Below are 7,989 nucleotides of genomic sequence, written 5' to 3'. Positions count from 1 at the left end.
ATTTYCGAAAAGATTTATTTGTAAACTTTCTAAGAGAGCTTTTAATAAGAAACGAAGCTTTTCCAGAGCTTTGAGCTTCTTGATCGGCAATATTTTCAATAATTTTAGATACTTAGGCTTCTGATAACCGCCATACTAACYATAGTATCTAAAGAAAAATCTCCTGGTTATACGTTAAAAATTTSCTTAACTGAATATTTTAATCCCTGATGTGYTTTTMAATAATTCTCGCTYTCCRAAAAAAATTRTCTCCAGAAAAAGCTCCAAACTATAATAATAACTGCTTCAATACATCCCTTTAAAAACGTCCACTCATGAAAAAAATTTCTTTGGAATATGCCATTCGCATAGGTCTCCAAGGGCGAAAACTCTTATTTTTAGTCAAGTTCACAAACCTAAGGCTATTTTCCAAACATGCTACGCCTGTAATTTCCTACCGGGTATTTTAAAAAGATTGCCACTCGTGTATATATTTCATTTATTATATTCCAATTTGTAGCATCGGTAGTTTTTTCTCCCTAGGCCGTGTTCTACACGTAAATGGGGAAATCTAACAAAATCCTTCGATGACTTTTTCAATATTTCCGAAATTGTTTTCTAATATTAACGATAGAGAACCGAGCTGAAGTCAAGAAACAGCTAGAGAAATACGCGAAGAACTATCGCCAGCAGAAAAAGARGCAAGAGGCAATAGTAAAAACAAAACATTCTTGTGCGAAATGATTGAAATATTGGCAAGCGCGAACGTGCCGCTGTAACTGGCACTTTGTCAGTTRGGTTTTTGTGCAGTGTGGGCTGTGAGATTTTGGTCTGGAATGGCTTAGAATATAAGTTATTTCAATGGAAGAAGCCACTAACAAAACTGGTYTCGCATTTCATATTCCTTTTCAAATCATAAGTGGCTTGGAAGTAAAATACTGTAATGTTGGCAACACCGTGGAGAATGGCAAGTTATTGAATTAGGGCGTCGGTGGTGAACCGTTTAATCACAGCAAGTCGGCTAATTGGATACGGAGATACACTTCTATGAGAGTGTACAGCTGCCTCAACAACCCTGCCGTTTATGTACATACGTACTAGTCCCTCAGTTTTTGAAATATGTATCTGAAATTTTGCGCAGGCTCYTTTYAAACTAAGAAGCTGCACACTTRTTGGAAAYGCCGATAACATATAGCTGAAATAACAACGTAACGATCGGAATAAAGTGCTTGTATGGAGAGTTTTKTCATTTGACGCGATATCATCACCAAATTTGGTTTGAGTTATTTTCTAAGACAACGGAAACTCTGAAGAAACTGTTCAGATCGCTTCCACACAAACTGAACGATGAACTACATTCTTGTGAAAAATTTTTGTATACTATATGTGCAGCAGAAGTGGTTTATTCTCGATTTTTTTTTCGATTCAATTAAAATATGTTTTCGCCGCCATTTCATGAGCGGTAAAAAGCTGCGTTTTAAGGCTGCGTGACCACACTACGCGGTGCATTTTAATTTAAACAATTTTCGCTAAATTACATTTATAAACCACTAATTGAATTAAAGGACGGCAAAAACGAAAAACGTTACGATGTACTCCTTTCGCATGGCCACAAGGCTATAGAGYTGTGCATCTGTATATGTATAAACACATCAACACAAACAAAAAGCTGAGCGCTGCAGTGAAGCGATGACCAACAGAATTGAACGCTGAATAAACWACAACAACCACAGAGAAAATGTGGCTTAAATATAAGCAAACGCAAGTGTCTATGTATATACGTAGATATTGTTGACTACACGTGCATATATATGCACACTGATATTGGCGCATAAATTTCAGCCTGCTGGTTAAAAGCTTGCAAATATTGTTTGTTGCTGTAATTAAATTCAATTCATTTAAACCGCATATGACTACTAGAGCTACCGGAGTTTATGCTTGAAATCCTTTTAAAAACCGCACCGCCTACACATGGTCCTACACGCACACAGACACACACGAAGAGAGCTTCATATACCCGCACAGGTTTAAATGCACTCCGAAGCACTTAATTGACTGCAGAAGCGCAGCAAGTGAGAGTACAGCTATATTTATGTACATAAAATACCTATGAGCATACAAATGGATATAGATATGTACTCGATTGATGGCTGCCCCGATAGGYCTTAATTGATATAACAAGGATAATACGTCCAGTGTTGCCGCTTTATTGTGCTTTACTGTCAAAGGGCTTTCTTAATGCATTCTGCTGCTGAATTGTAAACAAATTGCCCTCRACTCAATCATTTAACTTTAAATGGTACTTAACTGTAAATTGCAATGAATTAGTGAACGTGGAAAAAGTATGAATAATTATATGAAATTTACAATTTAAAGCGWGAAAAAGAAAATTCTAGAAAAATTATCAAACAAAAAGTTATAAATAATGGTTAAAAAAATTAAATCTCCATTAATCGCAGTGGCCAACCTGAGCAACTAACCTTAGCAGCCCATCGTCAAAATTCTGGTAACCAGATTATCATCAGTAATGCTCTGCCATCGGAGCAGCGTGACGTCTACAAACCTGATCCGACAGGATAGCCTGATACTACCYCTTCGTTATCTCGGCCAAACGAATCTCACGATCTTGAATAGAGAAAGCAAGATACTTTTCAAAAGAAAAACAAAGGCTCCACAATATACCTTATGTTTTCCAATGATACTTTTAGCTGTCACATTAAGTGGACGGTGTCAAACATATTTACCACATGGCTATTATTGCTGAAGTCTCGCCAAAGTCTGTCAAAAACGTATCTGGAAACAAAAAGATTTTCTTGCCGAGCTGAGGTAGTCTGGAGTTCAGGAAATATACAAGGCGAAGACGCCAYACACTTGCCATCCGCAAGCAAAAATAACTGTTCATAACAGGTCAATGTGGAAAAAATGCAAACAGTCTCAGAAAAATATTTAAAAGTCAGAAAATAACTCTGTGATGCAAACGAAGACTCTTGGGGAACATAATATCAAATCTGTGTGTAAAAATTCCAAAACAACAACCCAAAAGAGAATATAAAACATTATCCGTAGCCGCAGAATTTAAAAGTAGCAAAACCCCTGGATTAGATGACATACCAACCAGAGCCTTTGAAACCAAAATTATTCGCAAAAATGTTCAATTTGTGCTTAGAAGAAGGGATATTTACCAGCCCATGGAAAGCCCAGGGATTGGTTATTTTTCCTAAACCAAGTAAGCCTCCGGAGGAACCTTCATCATATCGATCTATCGCTATCGCTATCGACTATTATTCGATACTGAAGGGATATTTACCAGCCCATGGAAAGCCCAGGGATTGGTTATTTTTCCTAAACCAAGTAAGCCTCCGGAGGAACCTTCATCATATCGATCTATCGCTATCGCTATCGACTATTATTCGATACAGAAGGGATATTTACCAGCCCATGGAAAGCCCAGGGATTGGTTATTTTTCCTAAACCAAGTAAGCCTCCGGAGGAACCTTCATCATATCGATCTATCGCTATCGCTATCGACTATTATTCGATACTGATAGAGACACGGTTCTAGGCCCCCTACTGTGGAATCTAATGCATAATGGGGTGCTAATGAATTCCTTTAAATTAATTGCGCACGCAGACGACCTTATTGTGGTAGCAGTGGAACAGTGACCTCTGGAGCAAAGCATAGAGTGCATAAATGGTGGCGCCAATGGTTCTTATCAGTGAGTTTAGAACTGGCTGAGCAAAAGACAGAAGTCTTGCTCGTAAGTACTAGAAAAGTAACTACATATATTTGTCCGAGTTATCCGAAGAGATATGAGCTCTTTAAAGACTCGGAGTATGGATTCTTTTATTCCCCTCGCTTTTTAAGTAGGCACCCAGCACCTTTGGGTGCCGGTTATGCCTTAAGTAGGACAAAGGATCTGCATATTATGAAAAAAACAGCGCAACTTCTTTCCGTTTTCCGACCGCAGATCCAGCTACCGAAATCCGTGAAAGGATGTATAGCAAAATGGAACACATATGTGATCGAACTTGACCGGATTAATTTTTTGTATCAGATATGGACTTTGCAGTAGAAAAAGGCACAAAATGCAGACGGGCGGGTTCCACCACAGACATGAGATGAATGGGAAATTTACGAACCTTCAACGAAACTCTCGCAGGGGCTTTAATTAGGCTAGGCGATTCAATCCCGACAAATGCTGGGAAGATGAATATCATTGTCAACCCAAATATTCTGTAGTAGACAGGGTAAGTTAACTGTAATAATCGGGTTAAGCGCGCATCACGTCCGAGTAACGGAGATCCAAGAGCAACTTAAGGCATCGTTTTCATTTTCCAGTAGAGAAAATTGAACCAGTGATCGGCAGTTCCAACGGCGAAGTCTACATATTCGGTGACGGAGAAAAGAGTGATACCCAGCATGCCGATAAACGTTGCAGTGGATACCCAGTAATTAAAGCTATCCGTAGTGTCAATACTGTATCATCACGTTAGGCTATGAAAGCAGGCATTAACTAGACTTTTAGTAGGTCATGCAGAAATAAAAGGAAATGAAAAGGAAGACGAGCGTTGTTTGAAGCAATTGAACTTATCAGGTTTTGGAAACCAAGTAACACAGTGCATACATAAGAGACATTGAGTTTTCTACCAAATCTAAAAAATTCCTGATTAAGCATTAAATTGTGCCAGGAGCACAATGGGCCTATTGATGGCCTAAGTGTGGCCGCCTGCGGTATTTTCTCAAAATGAAAAGCACATAGCAATTCGTAAAAACCCAACTTGGAAAACTTACACATATTTATATTAAACCAAGCTATTTTATCATGTGACTATGGCCGATGCCGTTATTTATCCGACAGCGGTATGCCTAAACATGTAGACGGCTAGCTACGCCATAAGCCATAAGCACAGGCCAACGCATTARGAGCGCTTGATTTCACTTGATAAATGTGCTTCATTTACGCTTACCCATTGTCTCACAGAACATTTCACTTAAAACGCTTAGGCGCATAGCCGACGAGGAAAGCCGGTCAGAGATCACGACGCACCACATATGGTGTGAGCGCGTTGGAGGGGAGGCAGGCTAAGCATCTGTGCCAAGATGGCCAAGAAGAATCGACGAATAGTTATATAATACAACATTTATAAGCATACAATATCCATACCAACAACAACACAAATGCTTGTATATATATGTTGGTGTGTGTGCCACTCCATGTGGTTGGATTCAAGCTAAGTAGTAGCAGCAGCTTGTTGAGTAACTCACATGGCCACAAATAATTTCGTCCGAAAGCAGCAGCAGGCCACCACCGCTGCGTAAGCTCGAAGCGAGTACGTCAGACGTGATAAATACATATGTGCCTAAACATGTGCAAATGTATTATGTAGGTGTGTGTGTGTGTGTATTTGCGAATGCTTGTCTGCTTCGTGTGCGTGCGTGAGCAGTAAACCGCAATGAGACAAAGTTCACAACATGTACATTGTCAGAATTTGACATTTTAAGGGTGCTAATAGACGCAACAAATGCCAAGTAATTTATGACCGGCTAACTGGCGAGAGTTCACAGACATATAGACACACGAACAGAGGTGAATATTGTCAGAAGAAGCTCTCAGAAGCTTTGGTTATTTATATCCTTTGGTGTCTATTCGAGTAGTCGAAAAATAACTAGTGAAGAACTAGTGCCGTATAACAATATAACGTCAGTCCCTTTAAATTCCATTACTGCCATAATTATTTTTTTCACTATTTTCGAGTGGTAGTAGTAGTAGTAGTAGTAGAAGTAGTAGTGTAGTATTGCATTACAAACTCAGAGCTTGAAAAGGGAAAAAGATGTTAAATTCGGAATTTTTCAAGGAAAAAGGAGTATCCCTAGTGATGCAAAAATTAAAAACTAAAAAAAAAAAATGCTGAAAGTGTTTTCAGTTGGGTTTTTTCAGGCAGGAGAGGAGGAAGAGGAGCCTGTGMTTGTGGTCAAACTATACGTGTCATATTTACTTCTGCGGCTTTTSGAGAAAACTATTCTTGGTAGGAGATGGAAAGAATGAGAATGGGTCAAACATTAAACAAATAAGACTTTTGGAGCATGGATTTATGTAAGATTTAATGATGTTTAGAATTTGTATCACATACTTCAACATTTTGGCATAATTTTTTTTTTTTATAATAATAAATAAATACAAAAATTTGTACCATTTTGGTCGACCCCTTTTTGCCATTCTTCTCTTTTTTATACCAAAATTTCAAAATATAGCGAATTTCTTCWTTATAAGTATACTTTCACTCAGTTTTGAACAGCTGTAACTTTTTACGAAATACGAAAAAACTTTTTCGACTACCGAATATTTTAACTTAAAGTATTCCATCCTCTCTGTTCAAGCACTGATAGTTACTGTATTATTACAAAGTGATTTTTTTCGTAATTTTGTTAAAATTTATTACATAGTGACCTATAGATGCGTTATGAAGTCAACCAAAAGTTCGAAAATATTTACATACTATATTATCTATATTGGGACGAAGAGAAGCATTGAACCGATCTTACTCATCTATGGCACAAGAGCTTGCTATCATCCGAATTTCAATTGTAGAACTCTTAGACTGACCGACATGTTTGAAAAAAAAAATCAATCAAATGCACCTTATATTTGGACTCGGGATACTTGAAAATGTATAGTCCGATTTGAAAAACTTTTGGGCGTAAAATTAAATATCTGAAGGACACAGTTTCGACAAAGCTTTACCGTAATAACTTCATTTTTACTCTACTGYATGCATATCACACAGCATTCTGCAGAGTAAAAGAATCAGATGAAATTTAAAAATTTGGTTAAAATTGGCCAATTTGTTRGTGAGATAAAGGATTAAGACTAAAAGTGAGCGTTACTACGCATATTTCACCACAGTATATGAAGAACTGCAAATAGGTTGTTTTACCACAAGTTTGGTTGAGTTAGCCTCAGCGGTTGGAAAGATATATATATTCAATTAATTAGATGGCAAATTCACATCTTCTTTAAAAACATGTTCAGCGCTAATCAAGTTATCGCGTATGTGGACAGATGGACGGATGGACAATCCTTGGTAATTTTCGCGAATATTTGGATAAAAATCTATGTCAAATTTCGTACACTAGAGAAGATACCTTGTCAAATAAAAAAGTTTTCAAATAGGGATTTGAGTTGGATCGGTCAGTTTGTATGACAGCTATTCTATAATGGTCCATATCAGCGATTCCGATAAATGAGCACTTTCAAAAGCAAATTTTCAGGCAGATATTTCATAAACTGAGGGACTAGCATGCGCTTACGAAGGATTATTGAAATGTAATGTAGAGGTATGTCGACGAAGCTTCCGATACTGAAAACTGGCTTATTCAAATCGGTTTGTATCGAATATAATGACTTCATAAACTCTGCTTGAATTTGAATGAATTATTCTTCTTGTTTACTAACAAAAAATAACACAGAAAATAACAAAGCAAAACGAATAACTCGCTACAAAAGGGAAGCAACCAGTATAATCGCCATACAGGCTACCCCGCCTTTATAATTATAAGTAATTAAAATTGCTCTTTTGTTTCGTACAAATATTTACTAGAATAAGAAAATTGTATACTTTAAAATTTTGTGCCAATAAGTAAAATATTACCACTTAAGTGTCATTTGAACTGATTAAATTTATCAAGTGTCATTTATTACTGGCTTAAGTATATACATACATATACATATGTGCATATGTGCGAGCTAAGCATGTACTTTAACTTTCTGCGTTCATATGTATAATATATGAGACAACTTAAGTAAAACTCAATTAGAGGGATTCCACTAATTGCTGGGAAGCATACCAGTTAAGAGTACAAACATGATTTTGTTGACTTCAGATTTGAATCATAAAGATGATAATGTTATAAGCGAAAAAGCGTCAAGTTGTTCATAATAAAAACAAGTAAGGAAGGGCTAAGTTCGGGTGTCACCGAACATTTTATACTCTCGCATGATAAAGTGATAA

The sequence above is a fragment of the Bactrocera latifrons genome, unplaced genomic scaffold (genome assembly GCF_001853355.1).
Source record: "Bactrocera latifrons isolate USDA-ARS-PBARC rearing strain unplaced genomic scaffold, ASM185335v1 scaffold_165, whole genome shotgun sequence".
Classification (NCBI taxonomy): Eukaryota; Metazoa; Arthropoda; class Insecta; order Diptera; family Tephritidae; genus Bactrocera; species Bactrocera latifrons.
Note: the sequence above shows the minus strand (reverse complement) of the source record.